The sequence below is a fragment of the Triticum urartu genome, chromosome 3 (assembly GCF_003073215.2).
Source record: "Triticum urartu cultivar G1812 chromosome 3, Tu2.1, whole genome shotgun sequence".
Lineage (NCBI taxonomy): Eukaryota > Viridiplantae > Streptophyta > Magnoliopsida > Poales > Poaceae > Triticum > Triticum urartu.
In genome coordinates, this window is record NC_053024.1 from 234,831,319 (window position 1) to 234,854,701 (window position 23,383).

Here is a 23,383-nt window from a genome sequence, read left to right on the forward strand (position 1 = left end):
TCGCATACCGCATCCCGCATATCACATCATGCTCATGTGTTGGTTGTTTACTATGTTGTGTGCTTCTTTTCCAGTGTTTGCTTCTTCGGGTTGGTTTCGGTAACGTCGCGTTTGTGAGGACCCGTTCGTCTACGTCCGTTTGTCTTCTTCATGGACTCGTTCTTCTTCCTTGCGGGATCTCAGGCAAGATGACCATACCCTCGAAATCACTTCTATCTTTGCTTGCTAGTTGCTCGCTCTTTTGCTATGCCTATGCTGCGATACCTACCACTTGCTTATCATGCCTCCCATTTTGTTGAACCAAGCCTCTAACCCACCTTGTCCTAGCAAACCGTTGATTGGCTATGTTACCGCTTTGCTCAGCCCCTCTTATAGCGTTGTTAGTTGCAGGTGAAGATTGAAGTTTGTTCCTTGTTGGAACATGGAGATGTTGTTCCTTGTTGGAACATGTTTACTTGTTGGGATAACACAATATCTCTTATTTAATTAATGCATCTATATACTTGGTAAAGGGTGGAAGGCTCGGCCTTATGCCGGGTGTTTTGTTCCACTCTTGCCGCCCTAGTTTCTGTCATATCGGTGTTATGTTGCCGGATTTTGCATTCCTTACGCGGTTCGGTAATAATGGGAACCCCTTGACAGTTCGCCTTGAATAAAACTCTTCCAGCAATGCCCAACATTGGTTTTACCATTCGCCACCTAGCCTCTTTTTCCCTTGGGTTCTGCAGACTCAAGGGTCATCTTTATTTTAACCCCCTGGGCCAGTGCTCCTCTGAGTGTTGGTCCAAACTAGAGTCCTGTGCAGTGCCCCCTCGAGGAAACTCGAGGTTTGGTTTTAGCTGTATGGAGCGCTCATCTGAGTGTGCCCTGAGAACGACATATGTGCAGCTCCTATCGGGATTTTTCGGCACATTTGGGCGGTGTTGCTGGTTTTGTTTTACCATTGTCGAAACGTCTTGTAACTGGGGTTCCGAGTCTGATCGGGTCTTCCCGCTAGAAGGAATATCCTTCGTTGACTGTGAGAGCTTGTGATGGGCTAAGTTGGGACACCCCTGCAGGGTTTTGAACTTTTGAAAGCCGTGCCCGCGGTTATGGGCAGATGGGAATTTGTTAATGTCCGGTTGTAGAAAACCTGAACTTGACCCTAATTAAAATACATCAACCGCGTGTGTAACCGTGATGGTCTCTTTCCGGCGGGGTCCGGGAAGTGAACACGGTGTTGGAGTTATGCATGACGTAGGTTGTTCTAGGATCACTTCTTGATCATACTTTTATTGATCGTGCTTTGCCTTCTTTTCTCGCTCTCATTTGCGTATGTTAGCCACCATATATGCTAGTCGCTTGCTGCAGCTCCACCTCATACCTTTACCTTACCCATAAGCTTAAATAGTCTTGATCGCGAGGGTGTGAGATTGCTGAGTCCCCGTGGCTCACAGATACTTCCAAAACCAGTTTGCAGGTGCCGATGAGCCCGTGCAAATGATGCAACCAAGCTCAGGAGGAGCTCGATGAAGATCTTGTCCTTTGTGTTGTTTCGTTCTAGTTGATCAGTAGTGGAGCCCAGTTGGGGTCGATCGGGGACCTTGTCGCTTTTGGGGTTCTTCTTTTGTTTTGGTTCCGTAGTCGGACCTTGATTGTACTTGGATGATGTAATGCTTTATTCATGTAATTGTGTGAAGTGGCGATTGTAAGCCAACTATGTATCTTTTCCCTTATGTATTACATGGGTTGTTTGCGAAGATTACCTCACTTGTGACATTGCTTTCAACGTGGTTATGCCTCTAAGTCGTGCTTCGACACGTGGGAGATATAGCCGCATCGAGGGCTTTACAGCAGCGGTCCGGACGCCCGCCAACAAGAGATGTACGTAAATATTGCTACGTATATAATTAATAACGTAAATAATGTGCCAGTTGGGACAAATATGATAGGAGATGGAGATGGAATTTTACGTAAACATGGATATGCATGTCTATGTCTATGTGTGTGTGCGTGATGACTCTCGTGACTGCTCGTACATACCATCGATGTCTCGTTCTCCCTACACACACAAACTTAGTACAGCCTCATTTTGTTCATAGGATAAATGGAGTACGACATACAAGAAGAAATGTACACACACTCACTCTGCCTCCGAGATATCCACTGCAACCTAGAAGTGGGGGCGTGTTTTTCATCGAGTTTTCTTTCTTGGTACGTAAAAAAGGATTTGTCCGCTAGTTTTCGGTTCTTTTTTTCCAGGAACGTGTGTATTCTATTTAAAACCACTGCTATGGAGAGATTATTTTACTCCATTGTATATATAGCCTCTTGTTTGATAGGGTTTCTCGTGTCTCTCTCTCTCATCCTCTCCATATCTAAACAAGATGACAGTGTCCACTCTATTCTCTCCTCACTGGTTGTCATAGATTCGGCCGAATCCCGTCCGCTGCGGGAGGTGAGGATGTGCAGTGTTGACTATGTCACCGTCGGCGATGGAGGAAGCCGATGCGCACCATCCTCTCGAAGCCGGCACTGGCACGGACGAAGGTCCACCGCGCCCTTATTCACTGCCGTCGTCTGGGCAGATCCCACCCACCGTCCTAAGCGACATCTCGCCCACCTAACGTATAACTTCTTTTGGATTTCATGCTTCATTGTATTGGTCCAGCTCCCTAGGTCGCTGCATGTGGGTTTTCTTCTATGCCACTACTCCCCAGCTCCCCATGTACAATAGCTAGGGTTCGTCGTCTGGTCCAACATCACCTATTTTTTACTATTATAGAGGAAAGGCCACTCGAAAAGTTGTCATGGTTTATGCCTCGGTGGAGGTATACATGTTTTTTCGACAAAAAGTACATGGTGGTTGTGCGGTCATTGTCAATGCTCCTATTGCTGCTGCTAATCTAATACTATCACTTGTTAAATGTAGCAATGCACATGGTAAAGTGACGTCCCTTTTAAGTAATGCTAATGTCAATCCAGAGGCGTCGATAAATGCTTTTGTCCTGCTTTTTTTCTCAGGTATCCTAGTTTAGTTCCCATCAAGATAATCATGATGCTTCTATTTGTTGGTGTACTTTTCATTAATTCTTATTGACAATTGATATGTCGCTGTTAATCTTGTACCACTTCCAAAACAAAGTAACAACAATATATCCCTTTTTTATATTTTATATTTTTGATGAAAAACAAGTTGTCTTCCATCAGTGCTCTTTGCTTGTTACACACAAGGATGATATCCTTCATCAGTTCACCTTGATTGCGTTGGGGACGCAGTTGTCTTTCACGTTGGTGCAATTTTATCACACAATTGGCTATGAACCAAATGTTTCCTCGAAGAAGCGTCGACGTTGGTACTAAGAGCATAAGTTTTCTATTGATTTCTAAGCCTTCTCACAACTTTGCTCCCCTATAATTTTATTTGTCTAGCTATTAACTAAATATGTGGTCAACTTTGATTACAAATATGGTGTGGACTAAAAACCCGGATGGACATAGTAGCCCTTCGTTTTTATTTACTCTTCATATTAGATTTGACTGAAGTCAGACTTTGTAAAGTTTGACCAAGTTTATTCCGAACACAAAAAACCATAATTATTGAGAGAGGGCAAACTGTACATACTGTCAAACCTTTCCGATGATTGAAATTAAAATTCTTTATTTGTACACACTCTCACACCTTTCTGATAATTTGGCGCGTGTGTGGTTGTTCACTTAACGAAGGGTAGTGTACCGCACGTGAAGGACAGGAAGTGTGACCAGGACGCGTGGGTCGTTAGTTGATCATAAGTAGTTTTCTTCACTGGTACGTTAAATAAATAGTTTCGTTATATTAGTAGTATACACGAGTACTATATAAGTACTATATAAGATGGAGCCTCAACGCTTGTTCGCTAGGATTTGCACTCTCCACACTCTCGCCGCACTACAAATATATATATATACACGCTGGAGACTTAGCGTTCCTTTGCTAGGGTTTGTTATATTCATGGTCTCTCACCCTCTTCACCAGATCTAAACAAGACTGTGTTGGCCTCTATCTCTTTCTCCCCCCTTACAGCTGGTGAAGGAGCCGTCCGGATCCTGTCACACCGGGAAGGGGAGGAAGTGCATCGTTCACTCTGTCGCCTTCGGCGAGGGAGGCAATCCACTGCCGGCTGCAGTGTTCTCTTTCACCCAGCGCCTGTGCGGGAGGGCCATCGACCCTTCTTCTCGCTGTCGTATGTAGTGTGGGCAGATCCGGCCTCCCGCCGCATGCCTAGCCACATCCCGACGACCCTAAGGTATAACTTTCTTTGAAACCATCATTGCTCTAGCTGCATGCAGATCTTTTTCGATTCTGTATTCGAATCTAGGTCTTGGTTCAAAGAGGAAAGAAGGGTGGGGTGGGGTGGGGTGGAGCATGAATCTAGGATGTGGTTCAATGAGGAAAGGAGGTAGGGAAAGTAGTATAGACTTGCTATCCAGCCGCTTTATTGGTCAAAAAAGGGAAAAGGGGGGTAAACCAGTACACACATCTGTAAGGAACCAATCTCTTTGTTGAAAAAGGAAAAAAACTAGGAGGTCGGGTAGTTTGTGTAGGACTAGATTTGCTGCCCTCACATAGGAAAAGTAGTTTATGCGGGACTAGATTTGTTGCCCTCACATAGGAAAAAGGTTCAAAGAGAACAAATATGGGACCAACGCAGATATGCTGCTTGGCAACATACTTTGCATCACCCATTTATATGTGTGGACGCACATGGTGCTGGCATGTCCCATGTCCCATACAACTATTTTTCTGTTGTTAATCTAAGAATGTCACTGGAAAATTGAAGCAATGCCACTGTTAAAAGTAAATTACATTTTTAATGAATGTTCTTTTAAGAGAATGTCTATTAATATGAATCAATGCAACCGTTTTAGAAATGCTACTGTCCTACTTTGTTTTCCATCAAGATAAATTAGATGCTTCTTTTTGTCACCGTTTGTTTCATCCTCCTTTATTGGCCAATAATTGTTTCCTTTTTTGCCTTTGTTAAAACAGGGATATCTATTCAACTTGTTGCTATAGCGAACTTAAATGTAACACCGGCGACTTTGCTTGATTTAGTTAAACTACACAGAACGAGATTGGATTTCCTATTCGTGTTGGAAGATTCGTAGGTGATCTTGACTGCATCATGAAAGGTCAGTACCTGCCTTCATCCACATGTTCGTGCAGTGTGCATTGAGATGTTGTGCTACTTGTATTGGTACTGTTTTAAATAATTGTTGAATTGAAGCTATTGAATTGTTGTCTTTTCCCATTAAGTGAACAAAAATGGGACCAACCCAGACATGATGCTTGTTGCTTTGTTACAACAAACTCTGTATCACCCCCTTTATAAGTAGATGGAAGCACATGGTGTTGTTGCGCCCACTCTCCCCTGGAACTATTTACGCTTTTTGTTAATCTAATGTCACTGGTAAAATTAAACAATGCCACTCTCAGAATTAACTACCTAATCTTAGTTCAAAATTACAACACTTGTTAGGGATTGGTGGGAGTACCATTTCTGTGATCGGCCGGAGTACATGTTTAGGAAATGTATTGTTGAGATAATGTCTCTATTATTATATATCTATTGTAGTGTTTTACAAATGGTACTATACCGCTTTGTACTTCTTTCTACATGTTTAATCAAGGTATTGTTAAGATAATGTCTCTGTTAATATGAACAGTTGCATTGTTTTAGGAATGGTACTTTTCTGCTTTGTCGTTTTTATTCATGTAGAAACAAGGCATTGTTAAGATAATGTCTCGGTTAATATGAATGAATCACACTGTTTGAGAATTGCTACTCTCCTGCTTTGTTTCACATTAAGTTAAGTAGATGTTTTTTCTTCTGGGAGTATAAGTCATCAACTATTATTTCCCAGTAATTGTTTCCCTTATTTCTATTGTTGCATAAAGGGATATCAAAACTTCTGCTCGGTTCTATTTCGACTTTGATTTTAGTTGAACTGCACAAAAGGAGCCAATGTGTTTAAGGCAAACTGTTGCATTATTGGGCCCAGTTGGTCTTTCCACTTTGCAGAAAGAAGCAGTCACTATTTGTGTTACATTACACACGCAATGATCGAGAAGCTTTACAGAGTATTATAGTAGACGTTGGTGACATGACTAGTCTGCAGAGAGCATAGGCAACTCAAGAACACGTGGATTGCAAAATTCACTACAAGGAAAGGTATGACCAAGTCAGTTTCCGATGCAGCTATAACAAACAAGGTCAGTATCGGCCTTCATCGACATGATTGTGCTTTGTTATGTTGTGCTACTTATATTGTTGTATTGTTTTGATTAAATGTTTAATTCAAGCTATTGTATTGCTATCTTTTCCTGTTAAGATGCTGAAGATGATTATAGTTGTAAGCGTATGTTTAATCAACTAGTACCACTATTATATTCATCACACTTTTTCTGTATTTATGCAGATAGGGATGCTCAACTTGATTTTAATGGAACTGCACAAAATGTTCAGATGGTTCGTGTCCTCCCATAATACTTCATCATGCACAATACATCGAATGGTTCTCTAATCATTCATTGTCACCTTGAGCCACTGTACTACCTACTTGAATGGAGCTGCCAATGTCTTCAATGCATTGCAACATATAAATACGAAATCCACCATGCTACGCAACACATTGTTTGATTTCAGTGGAACTACACAAAAAGATATGCTGGTTAATTCGGCTCCATGTGCCATTTCAATGTGAAAACTGATGAAAAACCATGCCCGTCTGAATGGAGCTACCAACGTCTTCAAGGCAGAAGAATTCCCACAAGTTCAAGGGAAAGAACTCTGTCCAGCAGAATACTACCATTAAGAAGGGTAAGAAGAAAGACAAAAGGAGACATGGCTGCTTTACTTATGGTTCAGAGGAACACTGGGCAAACAAGTGCCCAAACAAGTACAAGAAACCAGGATAGGACTCCAAGTCTGTCAATGTCACTCTAAGAAACAATGATGGGGCATCTAGGTATGGTAATCTGTTTAACGTACTTTCAGTTTGTCAGTTCACCGATTGGTGGGTTGACACTGGGGCCAATATTCATGTGTGTGTTGATGTGTCTTTCTTTTCTTGCAGCATATAAATACGAAATCCACCGTGCTACACAAGACATTGTTTGATTTCAGATGAACTGCACAAAAATATACACTGGTTAATCCGGCTCCATGTGCCATTTCAATGTGCAAACTGATGACAAACCCTGCCCATTCCATAATCATAGGCATTACATATTTTGAATGGGAAAATCTTGTCAAAGTTTAATCATTGAAGTTAGCAAGAAGACATTAGTTTAATATATTGGAATTGGAAAACCTTGTCATATTTTTCTCATTGATGTTAGCGAGAAGACATGCATTCGATATTTTTGAGTGGGACGCCCTTTGCTGTGAGCAGTGTCGATTGTTTTTTCCTATTCCTGTGTTCAGTTCAGAAGTAATTATTTACTCTGCTGAGATGCATAGTCACATGAATGTTGACTTATGTAAGGTATTTTCAGAGTTTGTTCTGAATGTTGTCTATGTAATGCCAGGCCTTGTGAGTTTGATTGCAAAGTTGATCTTGGAATGTTGTGGCATGCGGCATCACGAGGTGTTCACCGTGCCTCCTGAGAATAATCATATTGTTTTGCATATTGATCAAATGCCAGTGATCATGTTAAGAAGATCATCCTCTTCTGTTGTTTATGTGCTTAAGAAGTTCATCGTCTTATGTTTCATTCATAGCCTATACAACAACTCAGGTTGGTTGGAGGTGAAACCATATGATTTTCCGACCAACTCATCATCTTAGGCTATGACTGGATCGTCGTTTTCCTACCAAAAACGCTTGTAAAACTGACGCTTGTAAATAAAAGCATATGGTCTTGGGCGAAGCGCTTGGTTGGTCGATTTCGACTAGTAAAATATACACTGATATCTATCTGAAATTACATGCATAACTCACCAGTTTTTGTTATAGACCTCAGGCCGTTGGTTTCATTACGCCTATATTTTACGCGTTGTTTCCAGTGATGAGTAAATTACACTTGTATCTTAATACAGGTGTGAAATAATGCAGAGCTCCCAAGTGCGGCCTTACCGTTTCATGCAGGCTCAGTCTCTCAAAGGTGCTCATAGGTGTCCGATGATCTTGGCTTCCTGAATGAGCAACAGGCGATATACCAGACCATCCGTAGGGCCCACGAGGCCCTTTCCGTCGTCCTTCGAGTTGTTGCGCTCGCCGTGGCACCGAGTATTGTCAACATGGTCAACGAACATGAGGAATTAGGAGATGACTTTACTTGGAGTGGATGATAGTAGGGACCCACCAGGGCCATAGCCGTACGTGCGCATGTTCCTCCTTATTATATACAACTATACTTTTTTTCCTTCCTCCTGGTATCTTGACATCACGGTCCCACAACATCGTCAACCTATATAGTCAATAAACGAGAGAATTGCACAAGGAGCGGTCGACAGCTGGGACCCCGTAGCTCGAGCAGTATTTGTGTTTTTGAGGTGTGAGCAGAGTTTTTCTTGAGCGATGTTTTTGTTGTTGTTCAGAGGAGCCGGGTATCAACTGGGCGGTCTATGGCCTGTCTGGCCCAGGCTATTATTTTTTGTCGACCAAATATCCAGCCCAGATATTAATAGTTAAATGTGAAAATGGCTTGCCCGGCTATTCTTTTTTTGCGGAATACCCAACCCAGGTCAACTTGTTATTCTCCGGGCCGCATTAGACTTGCAAAGAAAATGGGCTTTAAGAAATAATAAATGGGATGTAAATATGAAAAAACGCACCGAACAGGTACAGTTTTTTATTCTTCTAAAAAAGGTACATTTTTTAATTTCATTACTTGTTGCACTCGCAAATTTTCCTTGGGTTTTTACCTAATACAAATTTATTCCGAAATTATATTTAATCTAGCTCTAAATTTCGGGTTAAAAAATATTTTGGATCCCATCAAAATGTTGGAAATTTTGTTGATTTTTTGAGCGATTGGCTTTAACAAAGTCCTGGCTAGAAAATGGGCTGTAATATTAACAAATAGTAAATGGGCTAAGTAAATTCCATAAGAATTAAAAAATGGGTTGTACATTATAACAAATCACAAATGGGCTATATGTTCTCTACCATAGATGTGATGGTCACTTGTGGGCCTAGTAAGTTGACGCGTACGCAAGGCTTTGTCAACTTATAGTCAACACACGATTCTATTAGCAGTGGTCTTTGGATGTCCATCTAACAACTGAGGTGCTTCTTCAATCTCGGATATTCATGCTTCAGCCGCCCAAACCAATGCCGGCGGTACCGCTTGCTACCGCCTCCCGTGGCCGGCTGTGCTGCCGCATAGGTCTCACCGGCCCACCCTACTCCCATCGCCGTCCAGTCCATTCATCTACTCACCAACACCTCATGTTATTCTCTGGCGACAATAGCCTCACATCGTAGCTGAACCAGTGAACCCTCATACTCCCCTCCGCGTGGACATCCACTGCCGTGTCTTCATCGGCTTCGGGTCGTTCCCTTCCTTGGCCTCGCTATCATCCACCGCGTTGGTTCTCTCGGTGCGGTGTGGTCAACTTAGTCAACAAATGACAGCCATTGGAAGAGGCATGAACGTGGAGTGGCTGATAGTAGGCACTCGCATGGCCCATGGCCACACACGAGCAAGTCCCTCCTTATTATGCGAAAACAAATGATTTCTCCCCCTGACAGGTTTGAGCCACTAGGTACATCTTCGCAAGCAGGAAAGTGTTTCCTTTATTACATGGAAAAAAGTTCCCTCTCCCTGACAGCTGGGACCCACCAGCTTTATTATGATCCATTTCGCGAAAATATAGATTGTACCGAAGATACTAAATTGTTTTCTTTTTATTCTAACTCGAAAAAGAAGAAATTAAAGAACCCAGAAAACATCTTCACACACAAGGAAGTGCCACCTTATTATGAGCAAAGAAATGTTTCCCCCTGCTAGCTGGGACCCACCAGATTTGGAGGCTGACTTGTGGGCCAACTGAGTTGATGCGTATGAGCTTTATCAACTTAGTCAAAACGATTCTAGCTGCACTAACCACTGGATGTTAAATCAACGGTCGTGCTGCGTCTTCAACCTCTGGTCTTCTTGCTCCAGCCGCCCAAACCAGGCCCGCCGTACCGCCTGCTCCAGCCTCCTGGGGCCGGCTGTGCTGCCACGCAGGCCTCATGGATCGACTATACTATGACTAGCCAGACCTTTGCTCTACTCGCCCACACCCCCTGTTACTCTTCGGCAACATCGGACTTACGCCGCTGCCGAACCAGTGAACCCTCGTACTCCCCTCTGCGTGGGCATCCACCCGCCTTGTATTCTCTGGCTCCTCGTTGTTCCCTTCCTAGGCCTCGCCGTTGTCCACCGCCTTGATTCTCTTAGCGCCTCGTGGTCAACAATGTGAATGAACGACAGCCATCGGAAGTGGTCTTTAGGCTATGAGTCTAACAGCTGGACCCACCAGCTACATCTTCGAAACCAAGGAAGTGCCTCCTTATTAGTCGCAAAATAGAAATGATTCCCCCCCCCGACAGCCAGGACCCACCAGCTATATCTTTGCACACAAGGAAGTGCATCCTTATCCTCCCTGATAGCTGGGACCCACCCGGTCGAAGTGCACGTGGTGTTGTCGCAAACGTAACTGATGGCGAGAATTATGATGGTACGAAAACTTTTACCAATCATATCTCCAAATGACTCTTGTTCATCTTTTGATGCTTCATGCTCCAAGCTCAGAACGATTCTGCTACAACTTCAAGAAAACCAAGTTCTATCTGCATCCATGGTCTGACCATCCACCCATCTTACACCACAGAATACATTTGTACAAATGTGGACATGACATACTCCGAATGGCTACGTGTTATAGATAGTTGCAACACTGGAAAGAGCACCTTTTAACTTGATATTTACTGTGAGAGAGCACCCTAATAATTGACTACAACGCAATCAAAGGGTGCAAACAACAAAGGGATAAACAAACATCTTAGGCAATTCATAATAGCATGATATGGTATAGCCCTTTGCACCGGGAACGTCTCCATGGTCCTCCGAGCACTTCATGAAGTTTTCTTCGAAAACGCTCCCATGGCGACAATTTTGAAAACTGTCGATGTGGCAAGGATTTTTTTCTCCTGCGCCTGGTGAAGCTCTGGGTCCTCATGTAACCTATAGGCTATCTCTACATCTATTACATTAAGTTAGCAATCCCGTGTCTCCAGCCATCATGCCACGACATGTAGGCCACTTAACATTACAACATGAACCCATTCTCATGATGAAGGCTATACCACATCATATGCAAACCTGCAAAAACAAGTTAGATGTTCTCTAATCGGTTTGGCAAATTTTAATTATGTGGCTTCTATGGTTTTCGGATAGTGCTAGCTACCACTAGCACAAAAAGCCTAGCTATGGTGTGGCAAAAAGTGCCTTGCTGGCGTACACACCCAACGCCACCAATATGGCACCAGTGAAAACAATTTAGTGGTGTCATTGGTAGACACGTCGGCAATATTTTAGTACTGATGGCGTGCCACCTGGCTAACGCCAGCAATATATTGAGTTAGCTATAGCATTTATTGTGAGACAACACCAAAAGTTTGTATTTTTCAGTAATAAAAAATATACCCAACTATTAGTATATGTGCAGCCATTTAAACTTCTAGTGGTAACTTCAAATCCACAAACAGTAGTGATCAACTAGCTTGCTGACGACGAGATGTACCTAGGGTAGGGTCATAGGCCTGACCTAGACACCCTCCCCAATGACATTGACCTAAAGTCAGAAGCATTCGAGGGATATCATCATTCACTTGACCTGGGAGTACTCACTCGACCGTAACAAGAATCACTCAATGGATAGAAGATCCAAAGTAACTCTGTATAACAACAGTCAGGCGTTACCCTATAGACTTAATAGTCATTCATGTATCTTTATTGTTGGCCTTATCTGTAATGCCCCATCTTTATGTACCCTAAACCCTATGTAACTGAGGGCTGGAGGGGTCCGGCGCACTCTATATAAGCCACCCCCTCCTCTGGCACAAGGGTTCGCACCCCCTGTAACTTCATGCATATTTCAATCGACCGAGCCTCTGGGCACCAAGACGTAGGGTTATTACTTCTTCCGCGAAGGGCCTGAACTCGTCCAACTTGCGTGCACAATCTCACCGTAGCTAGGATCTTGCCTCTACATTCTTACCCCCTATTCTATTGTCAGACTTAGAACCACGACAGTTGGCGCCCACCTTGGGGCCGGTGTCTTAGCGACTTTTCAGTGAGGTTGCAATTTTCTCCGACTCTTTTCATCATGGTTTCCAACGGAGGTTTGGCTGAGGGCCGTGAGATCCATCTCGGCGCGCTCATCTTCATCGTCGACGACTCCGCTTGGATTCAAGAAGCTCCTCTCGATGTTGAGGCGCTCCCCGTCTACGGAGCGACGCACTTTCGTGTGTGCATTCGTGGTGTCCTACTGCGGCAGTCGTCGACCTAGTATCGGTTGGCTCCCGCAGTACCTTCGCCCCCGCTGCTCGCCGATGCAAGCGGTCCGATCGGTCGCAGCTTCAGCGGTGGGTGAAGCACGCGGTGGTACGTCAGTCGGCCACCCCTCAAGTCACAGCAATTGAGCCCGACGAATCTCTCTACGACATGTTCGACCTATCGACTGGCTTCATTGAGACCTTTTCTCAATGCGACAGCAACGACCCCGTGATAGAAGTCCTGATGGTTGACACACCCCACAGCCTGCCTGGAATGCATCGCAACGGCGGCGGTGAGTCTTTGTGTATTCATGACGAGTATCATCCCGAAACTCTCTCTTCTTAGCAGAGGGAGGAACTTCACCACCGCAATATGGAGGCCCTACACACGCCCATTGTTGGAGTGACCTCTGAGGCTCGGGCCTTGGAGGCAGTGTGTTTAGCCACTTCGGGGGAGCGCACTCGACTGGAGAATCTTCAGCGTTCACTCGACGAACGTGCTCGGCGGCAGATCCCCGAGTCCAGTCGATGGCAGCGGCAGTTATTTCCACCGAACCACAGGTATACCGCACTCCGATTCAGAATCTTGCTGTTGCGGCCCGTATTGCAGAATCCATTCAGCCATCCCAGTCGGAAGCTGGTAGAGGTTTAATGCAGATCAGTGCGCTACTCCGAGCAGCAGGAGAGCAGAACACGGCAGTTTCTCAGTCATGCAACAGGATCCATATCAGATCTGTGGTGGCTGATACCGTCCAGTCGGCTCACAGCCCAAGATCACGTCCGCGGCGTCAGGGATATGGGCATCGTCAAGGGCAGTATTTGGGTCAGAACCATGAGCAACAAGATCATCGGCTCGACCGCGATGACCGCCGTCGAGGGCCTACACCCCCTCCAAGGGGCGAATCATACGTGCCCCGGCATTATGATGATAGGTGCCCGTACAGCAAAGAGCGGAGAAGGCCGGTCGACCCAAGAGAGCCAGGGTTTGATGCAAGGTCAATTTTGGTGCAAGGTCTAGTGGACAGGAATCGAGCACAAAGGGAAGGGCAAGACATAGATCGCCCGACTGGAAACAGGGTTCATGTTTCTGGTCCCGAGTGTTTTAGCAGAGATCCCTCCCAACTTTAGGTTGGCAACTAGGGTCAGTAAGTTTACTTGTGAATCAAAGCCTGACACCTGGCTTGAAGATTACTGAGTGGCTGTGCAGATCGGTGGAGGAAATGATGAAGTTGCCATGAAGCATCTTCCCCTGATGCTTGAAGGGTCAGCTAGAGCTTGGTTGAATAAGTTGGCTCCAGGTAGTATTTTCAGCTGGGAAGAGTTGGCATGAGTGTTTGTCAGAACCTTTGAGGGCACGTGCAAACGTCTAGTGGGATTGATAGAATTGGAGCACTGTATGCAAAAGCCGAATGAAACTTTGAGGGATTACATCCAGAGATGGACCACTTTACACCATATTGTAGAGAATATGTCTCATCATCAGGCAGTTTGCGCCTTCAAGGAGGGCATTCGGTACCGGGAGCTGAACCTGAAATTTGGTCGGACAGGAGACATATGTTTGACTCGAATGATGGAGATAGCCACTCGGTACGCCAATGGCGAAGAAGAAGACCGACTCCGCAGTGGCAAGAGTAAACCGGTCGGCTAGGACACTGGAGCAGGAAATTCCAATCGGAAGTAGAAGCGCAAGGCAGAACCCGCGACTCCTGGGGAAGTTGCGGTCGCAACTCAAGGAAAATTCAAAGGAAAACCTAAAGGGCCCTGGACCCCCAAGAAGGTGAAAGATGCATCCGGAAATGACGTAATGGATTTGCCATGTCACATTCACATCAACAAGGATGAAGAGGGTAATTTGATTTATCCCAAGCATACCACTCGACAGTGCCAAGTCCTTATACAACAGTTTCGAGAGAAACAACCCAGTGAGAAAGAGAAGGAATCTGATAAGGATGAGGAAAAAGAAGAGGATGATGATGGATTTCCCAATATCAATTCCACCCTCGTAATTTTTGCTGACATCAAAAGCAAAAGTCGACTGAACGTGATCAACAGGGAAGTGAATATGGTTGCTCCGGCAACGACAAAGTATCTGAAATGGTCAAAGACTCCAATCACATTCGACCAGTCAGATCACCCGCCGCACGTTGCCACCCCGGGGAGGCAAGCGTTGGTGGTCGACCTGGTCATTGGGGGCACCCGATTGACCAAAGTCTTGATGGATGGTGGCAGCGACTTGAACATGTTGTATGCCGAGACCCTTAAAGGGATGGGCATTTCGATGTCCAAGCTCAGCGAGAGCAACATGTGGTTCCATGGAGTTATTCCTAGAAAGAAAGCTGATTCACTCGGCCAGATCACTCTCAACGTGGCCTTCGATGATTCAAAGAATTGCCGTAAGGAAAAGTTGACATTTGAAGTCGTGGATTTTCACAGTGCCTATCACGCTATCCTGGCAGGACTACATATGCCCATTTCATGGCTCGACCATGCTATGTCTATCTCAAGATCAAAATTCCTAGCCCTAGGGGCGTGATTACAGTCACTGGTAATCGACAGCGAGGAGAAGAGTGCTTCCAAAAGTGCTCAAAGATTGCCGATGAACAGATGGCAGCAATTGAAATGGAAGAATACAAGAACACAACAGATCCAAGTGATTTGTTGAGAGTTAAGAAGCATCCTTCAGAGTCTACTTTTAAGTCGACTAGTGAAACAAAGTCAGTTCATATTCACCCGACTGATCACAATGCTGCTCCGACTCATATATCAACAACACTCGACAGCAAATAGGAAGAAGCGCTCATCCAGTTCCTCCGTGAGAACTGGGACATCTTTGCATGGAAACCTTCTGACAGGCCAGGTGTACCCAGAGAGCTGGCTGAGCACCGTTTGCGAGTCGACCCAAAAGTTAAACCTGTGAAAGAGTATCTCCGACGGTCCGTCGTGGAGAAGCGAAAGGCGATTGGCGAGGAAGTTGCTCGGCTTCTGAAAGCCGAGTTCATCCAAGAGATTTACCACTCCGAGTGGCTCGCGAATGTCGTCATGGTTCCCAAGAAGGATGATTCACTCTGTATGTGTATAGACTTCAAGCATATCTATCGAGCCTGCCCGAAGGATCATTTTCCTCTACCCTGCATCGATCAAATAGTCGACTCGACTGTGGGATGTGAGCGACTGTCCTTTCTGGACGCATATTACGGGTATCATCAGATTTGATTGTATGGGCCCGATGAAATAAAGACAACCTTTATCACCCCATTCGGGGCTTTTGCTATGTTACCATGCCCTTTGGTCTCAAGAACGTTGGCGCCACATTCATGCGCACGATACAGAAGTGCCTGCTCACTCAAATCAGTCGAAATGTGGAGGCATACATGGATGACATCATGGTTAAGTCACGTAAAGGTTCCGACCTACTGACTGACCTCGCTGAAACCTTTCCCAATCTGAGAAGATATGACATCAAGCTTAACCCGTCAAAGTGTACATTTGGAGTTCTAGGTGGGAAGTAACTCGGTTTCCTTGTTTCCGAACAAGGTATCAACGCGGACCCAGAGAAAATTGATGCAATACTCCGAATGAAGCGCCTTCTGCGCATACACGACGTTCAGAAGCTTACTGGTTGTTTTGCTGCCTTGAGTCAGTTCATCTCTCGTCTCGGTGAAAAGGCATTACCTCTTTACCGATTGATGAAGAAATCTGATAAGTTCGAGTGGACTCCTAAAGCTGACGCAGCGTTTGCAGAGCTCAAAACCATGCTTTCCACCCAGCCGGTGCTCGCTGCTCCAATTAGCAAGGAGCCTTTGCTGCTTTATATTGCGGCCACTGGACAAGTTGCCAGTAGAATACTCATGGTCGAGCGGGAATCAGAAGGTAAAACCTATAAACTTCAGCGCCCAGTGTACTATATTTCGGAAGTCTTAACTCCGTCCAAGCAGAGGTATCCGCATTACCAGAAGTTGGTCTATGGAATTTACTTGACTACAAAGAAGGTGGTACATTATTTCTCAGATCACTCCATCACAGTCGTCAGCGACGCTCCATTGTCAGAAATTCTGAACAACAGAGATGCAACTTGTTGAGTGGCAAAGTGGGAGATTGAACTCCTTCCATTGGATATCAAGTTTGAGGCAAAGAAAGCAATCAAATCCCAAGCAATAGAAGATTTCCTCATCGACTGAATTGAACAGCAACAACCAACTCAAGTCTAGTCGGAACATTGGACTATGTTCTTTGATGGATCCAAAATGTTGAGTGGTTCTGGTGCTGGAGTTGTTCTGGTATTCCCGCGAGGTGAAAAACTTAGTTATGTCCTTCAAATTCACTTTGATTGCTCCAACAATGAAGCTGAGTACGAAGCTCTTTTGCATGGGTTGCGAATGGCCATTTCACTCGGCGTCCGTCGCCTAATGGTTTTCGGTGACTTGGACCTGGTGGTTAATCAAGTGATGAAAGAGTGGGATGTTAGAAGCCCGGCTATGACTGGCTATTGCAATGCAGTTAGAAAGTTAGAAAAGAAGTTTGAAAGCTTAGAACTTCACCATATTCCCCAACTGAAGAACCAGGTAGTAGATGACCTGGCCAAGATAGGTTCTATGCGAGAGCCCATTCCCAGCAATGTGTTCTTGAAGCATCTTCACACACCATTAGTCCAGGAAGATCCCTTCACGGAAGAGCCCCCGCAACCTAAGAGTTCCACTGATCTGACTGAAGTTGAAATCCCACTGTGGTCGATCTAGTCATGGAAGTTTTGGTCGTCATTCCTGATTGGATTGTACCGTACATCGCATATATTCTCAGGAAAGAGCTGCCAGAAGACGAAGATGAAGCGCAACAGATCATCCGTCAATCCAAAGCCTTCACCATGATAAGTGGTCGACTGTACAGAGAAAGTGTGACTGGAGTTGCTCAGCGATGGATTACCCCAGAAGAAGGTCGAATGATTCTCAATGATATCCACTCAGGGACCTGTGGTCACCATGTGTCCTCACGGACAATAGTGGCCAAAGCATACCGAGCAGAGTTTTTACTGGCCGCGAGCAAATGAAATGGCGAAGGAAATAGTCGAGAGGTGTGAGGGTTTCCAGTTCTACTCCAACATGTCTCACAAGCCCGCTTCAGCCCTGAAGACCATTCCACTCGTTTGGCCATTTGCCGTTTGGGGGTTGGATATGGTTGGACCCTTGAGGACTGGCAAAAGTGGTTTCACTCACCTACTTGTTGTAGTCGACAAGTTCACTGAATGGATTGAAGCTAAGCCCACCGAAAGCCTCGATTTGAGCACTACCGTCAGCTTCGTAGGGGGTTAGCATTTAGATTTGGAGTCCCGCATAGCATCATCACAGAGAATGGTTCAAACTTTGATTCAGATGAGTTCAGAGCTTTTTGTGGTTCCGAAGGCACTCAGGTCGATTATGCTTCAGTCGCTCACCCGCAGTCGAACAGACAAGCAGAAAGAGAAAATGGTTTGATCCTCCAAGGGTTGAAGCCCAGGTTAATGCAAGATCTCAAGCATGCGGCCGGCGCCTGGGTAGATGACTTACCATCAGTACTGTGGGGCCTGAGGAAAATGCCAAATCGGTTGGCTGGCCGGACTCACTTTTTCCTCGTTTATGGAGCCGAGGCCGCGCTACCGACTGATTTGCTTCATAATGCCCCACGAGTGGAACTCTTCTCAGAAGCCGAAGTAGAACAAGCCCGTCAAGATGTTGTTGACCTTCTGGAAGAGGAAAGAGAGATGGCGCTAATCCGGTCGACCATCTATCAACAAGATCTGCGGCGTTTTCACGCCAGAAACGTCAGGGGTCGAGCATTTCAGGAAGGAGACCTGGTTCTCCGAGTGGACCAGCAACGTCCACACAAGCTCGCTCCTGCCTGGGAAGGCCCCTTCATCATCACCAAAGTGCTCCACAACGGTGCATATCACCTGTACGATGTGGAACACAAGAAAGACGAGCCACGCGCCTGGAATGCAGTGCTTGTCCGCCACTTTAACACTTAATCATTCGGACTATCGAGATGTAATAAGAAGTACCTTTCAATTTGTTTATCAAAGACAAGGTTTTGCAGTCTCCTAAATGATTGATTCTTATACACGTGTCCAAAATCCCCCAGTGGGTGGCTTAGTCGCGAATCCGATTCACCTAAGTTCCAAAAATTAAAATCCCACCAAGTGGAGAGCATGCCTCCCATTCGGGGGTTTAGCTACGAACCTGATTCGCCTAAAGTTTAAAAAATCCTACCGAGTGGTGAGAAACCCTCCCACCCGGGGGCTTAGCTGCAGTCCAGTACTCGCCTAAGTTTCAAAAATCCTACCGAGTGGTGAGCAACCCTCCCACTCGGGGGCTTAGCTGCAGTCCAGTACTCGCCTAAGTTTAAGAAATCCTACCGAGTGGTGAGCAACCCTCCCACTTGGGGGCTTAGCTGCTGTCCAGTACTCGCCCAAGTATAAAAAAACCTACCGAGTGGCAAGCAACCATCCCACTCGGGGGCTTAGCTGCAGTCCAGTACTCGCCTAAGTTTAAAAAATCCTACCGAGTTGTGAGCAACTCTCTCACTCGGGGGCTTAGCTGTAGTCTCATACTCGCCTAAGTTTCAAAACACGCTCCATCCTTATCCGCAAGGACGACGAGGTGCAGGTCGACCACGATCTGTCCTTGGAGCTTCGACACAAATACAACGTCTGCTCCATCCTTATCCGCAAGGACGACGAGGTGCAAGTCGACCACGACCTCATCCTCGGAGCTACAACACAAATACAACATCTGCTCCATCTCAATCCACAAGGACGACGAGGTGTAGGCCATGGGCAACACTAAGTACCTTTGTCCATGGTTTACTCGACTGCGCTGCATCACAAAGTTAGTAGCAACTCAAACTGAAGAAACAAGTTCTACTCAAAGAGTCAAAAGATCCAAAAGCAACCAAGTTCAGATAAATCCTACGAGGTTCCAAATCCCAGTTTAAGGTACTCGGGCATCAGGCCCGAAGAAGTTTAAACGGTTACAAAAACCACTCGGCACACGGAGGCAAATTTAATCGGATCATAAAAAGTTTGTTCACTCCGCAGGAGGAGGACTGGCAGGCTCGATAATTCGTCCTGGTCGATCCCATCTGCAATTCGAGTGGTGGCGGCAATAAAGGTTTCCATGGATGAACCAGACCCCGTGGAGGGCTGGATGAACAGGACCACCCCGTCGAGGGCTGGATGAACAGTAGAGGTGGAGGGCTGGATGAACAGTAACCCGTGGAGGGGTGGTTGAACAGGAGCCCATGGAGAGGGTTGGTTGAACAGTAGCCAGTGGAGTAGCGCGCGGTGGACACTGGATAAACAGGAGCCCATGGATGAACAGTCGCAGGTGGAGGCTCGAGGGGGTCGACGGTGGATGAACTATAGCCCGTGGAGGCTGGAGGGGGTCGACGGTGGAGATGAACAGGATCCTGTGGAGTCTCGTTTTGCGGTACGCCACACCACTCCCGATGAATAGGACCCCCGTTTCGACCGTAGCGCTCCAGCACAAGTGCGTTTCCTCCATTTTGTGGTACGCCACACCCCTCCCGATGAGCAGGACGCCCGTTTTGACCATAGGAGGTCCGTTTCTTCTGTTTTGTTGTACGCGAGACCCCTCCCGATGAACAAGATCCTGTTTTGACCGTGGCCGGTCGAACACAAGGCCATTTCCTCCATTCTGCGGTACGCCAGGTCTTGTTTCCATCTGTTGTTCCGTCCAAGCCCTCCCGATGAACACGACGACGCATTCCGTTCCGACCAGCCGGTTGCCCCCCCATGAACACGACGACGACGTTGTTTCTCCGTTCTGACCCAGACATGTACACGAGCCCTGGCCGTACGTATGTGCAAGTAGGCGTTCGAGACCCTGCCCGTATGTACGTACATGTCCGTATTTTCTTTCTTGCACACTAGCCGTTGTACGTATGTGTACATGCTTCGTGTGTGTATCTACTACGACACGTGCGCGCCTCTACATGGACCAATATGTACATACACGTTCGCGACCAGAGTGACAACGCTACGTATGCTTCGACCAGGTGGGTCCCGACTGTCAGGCACTTCCTTGCGTGCAAAGATGTAACTGGTGGGTCCCAGCAGTCAGGGGGGTGAATCGTTTTTTTGCCCGGGTGCACTTCCTTGCGTGCGAAGATGTCGCTCATAGGTCCCAGCAGTCAGGGGGGAAACATTTTTTTCGCGAAATACGGTTGCCCGTCCGGTGGGTCCCTGTTGTCAGGTGGAGGAATCATTATTTTCCGCGTAATAAGGAGGCACTTCCTTGCTGCGACCGTGGCCCCAGCTGTCACCCTCTCCACGTACAGTCCATGTCCGATGGAAGCCGTTCCTTGACCATGTTGACTACGCCGCGCCGAGAGCACCAGGGCGGTGGACGACGGCGAGGCCTAGAAAGGGGACGACGCAGAGCTGAGGAAGACACGGCAGTGGATGCCCATGCGTAGAGGAGTATGAGGGTTCACTGGTTCGCTACGGTTTGAGGCTGCCGTCGCTATAGAATAACAGGGGGTGTGGGTGAGTAGAGGGATGGCCGGGCCAGCGGTGGGAGTAGTAGGGGCGGTGAGGCCTCTGCGGCATCGGAGCCGGCCACGGGAGGCAAGAGAACGAGGCACGACCGGCGCTAGTTTGGGCGGTTGCAGCAAGAAGACCAGAGGTTGAAGAAGCACTACGGCCGTTGGATGGACATCGTACGGTCACTGGAGCTAGAATAGTTCATATTGACTAAGTTGACAAAGCCCTCCCTCCCCGTCAACTTAGTTGGCGCACAAGTCAGCCTCCCACTATTGTGGATCCAAGCTAGCAGGGGGTATTCATTTTTTTGTGCATAATAAGGAGGCACTTCCTTGCATGCGAAGATATAGCTGGTGGGTCTGACCTGTCAGCGGTGGGAATGTTTTTTGCGAAATACAGAGGCCCTTCCGGTGGGTCCCAGCTATCAGGTGGAGGAATCATTATTTTGCGTGTATTAAGGAGGCATTTCCTTGCATGCGGCCGTGGACCCAGCTATCAGCATCTCCACGCATAGTCTACTTCCGATGGTGTCATTCGTTGACCACGTTGACCACTCTGCACCGAGCGCATACAAGGTGGTGGACGACGGCGAGGCCCCGGACAGCAACGAGCCGGAGATGGGAAGACGCGGGAGTAGAGTCACAGACGGAGAGGTGTATGAGGGTTAACTGGTTCTGGTGCAGTGTGGTTCGGCAGTCAGTGGAGAAGAACAGGAGGTGTGGAGGGGTGAAGGGATGGCCTGGCCAACGATGGAGTAGCGCTTCACAGTGAAGCATCCTAAGCAGAGCTGCTAGCAGCAGGAGGCGGGAGCAGGTGGTCCCGGCGGCGCTGGAGGAAGAAGATGAGAGATTGAAGAGAGATGTTGGTCGTCGAATGTAAATCCAATGGCTAACGATGTCAGAGTCATTTTTGACTAAGTTGACAATGACTTGCATTGGCTTCGACCTATTGGCCCACATTTCAGCCACCAAAAAAGTGGCACATATTCAACACATTTTTCAGAATTTACAGTCTTTTTTGCGGGGTAGAATTTACAGTCAATTTTATCTCTTTTTTTGAATTACAGTCCATTAGCTGGGCTGGGTGAACAAATAATGTAGCGTCCATGTGGCCCATTTATGCTTTTCCTAAAAAATTACAAGACATTTGCACTTTCTCAAAATACATGATTTTGCTGGGCTGATTCTAATTATAATGTTGGGGTGGGCGCAGCAATGTTTTCAAAAAATAAATATGGGCTGAGCATTTTGTTATATGTATATATAAATAATAAGTGATTTATTATTACATTGGTCATTAAATCTTACCAAGCTTTTGTACAAAATCACCAGGATTTTTGTTGCCAAAAAAATCCAGGATTTTATTGTTAAGAAATTATTTTTATAAGTTAATAAGATGTGGGATATTGTTTTCTTACATATGCAAATATCTATCAAATATACGATGACAATAACAATAATATATAATAACATATAAAATAATTTAAATATATTTAATATAATTAGAAGGGAAACATAAGTTGGACCAGGCATTCCTATTCTTATATAGAAAAATAGAACAGACCTCTATGTTTTATTCAAAAAAATACATAAATTGGGTTGCCGATGTTTCAGGAAAAATAAAACCTCGGATGGGAGGTCCATAGGCCGGTCGATACATGACGGCCCTCAACAAAATACAAACAAGCCTATGGACCTCCCATCCGAGGTCGTGGGTTGCGCATGTTAAAAAAGAAAGCTTGGACAGGACAGCCCAAAACCCAGCTAATACTTGATGCCCCAGTGATAATAAATGATACCTGTTAGCTCCTCGGCTTTGTTGTGAATTTATCTCCTATTAGCAAGATGCCCATGCGTTGCATGTATGAAGATGCATTTGTATGAGTAGTTTATCTTGTGGGAGAAAAGGATGAACGAGGGAAGGCCTTATTTGCAAATCTGGAGAGGGGCGGGGGTATATTTTTGCAAAATTTCCATTTTTTCCTTCCTATCTGTCAGATATAAATCGGACAGCCTATATTGCAGGATGGCAGGCACACCAGCATCACCAACTTCGTTTTTTATAAGAGGTAGAGATAGTAACTACGTTGAAGCACCTAAAAAATGTAACTATGTTGACATACTCGTGGGCCCCAACGTCAGTATAGCATTAGGAGGAAGTATTTTTCGATGAGGCACTTGCTTGCGTACAGCCATAGACCTGGTGGGTCCCGACTGTCTGCCTCTCCACGTACAGTCCTCTCCAGATTCCTCTTGTTTGTTCAGCATATTCGCAACGGTAGACAGCGGCGTCGCGGCGAGCGCACAAAGGCGCAGGAGGAGATCACCACCAGAGAACGTG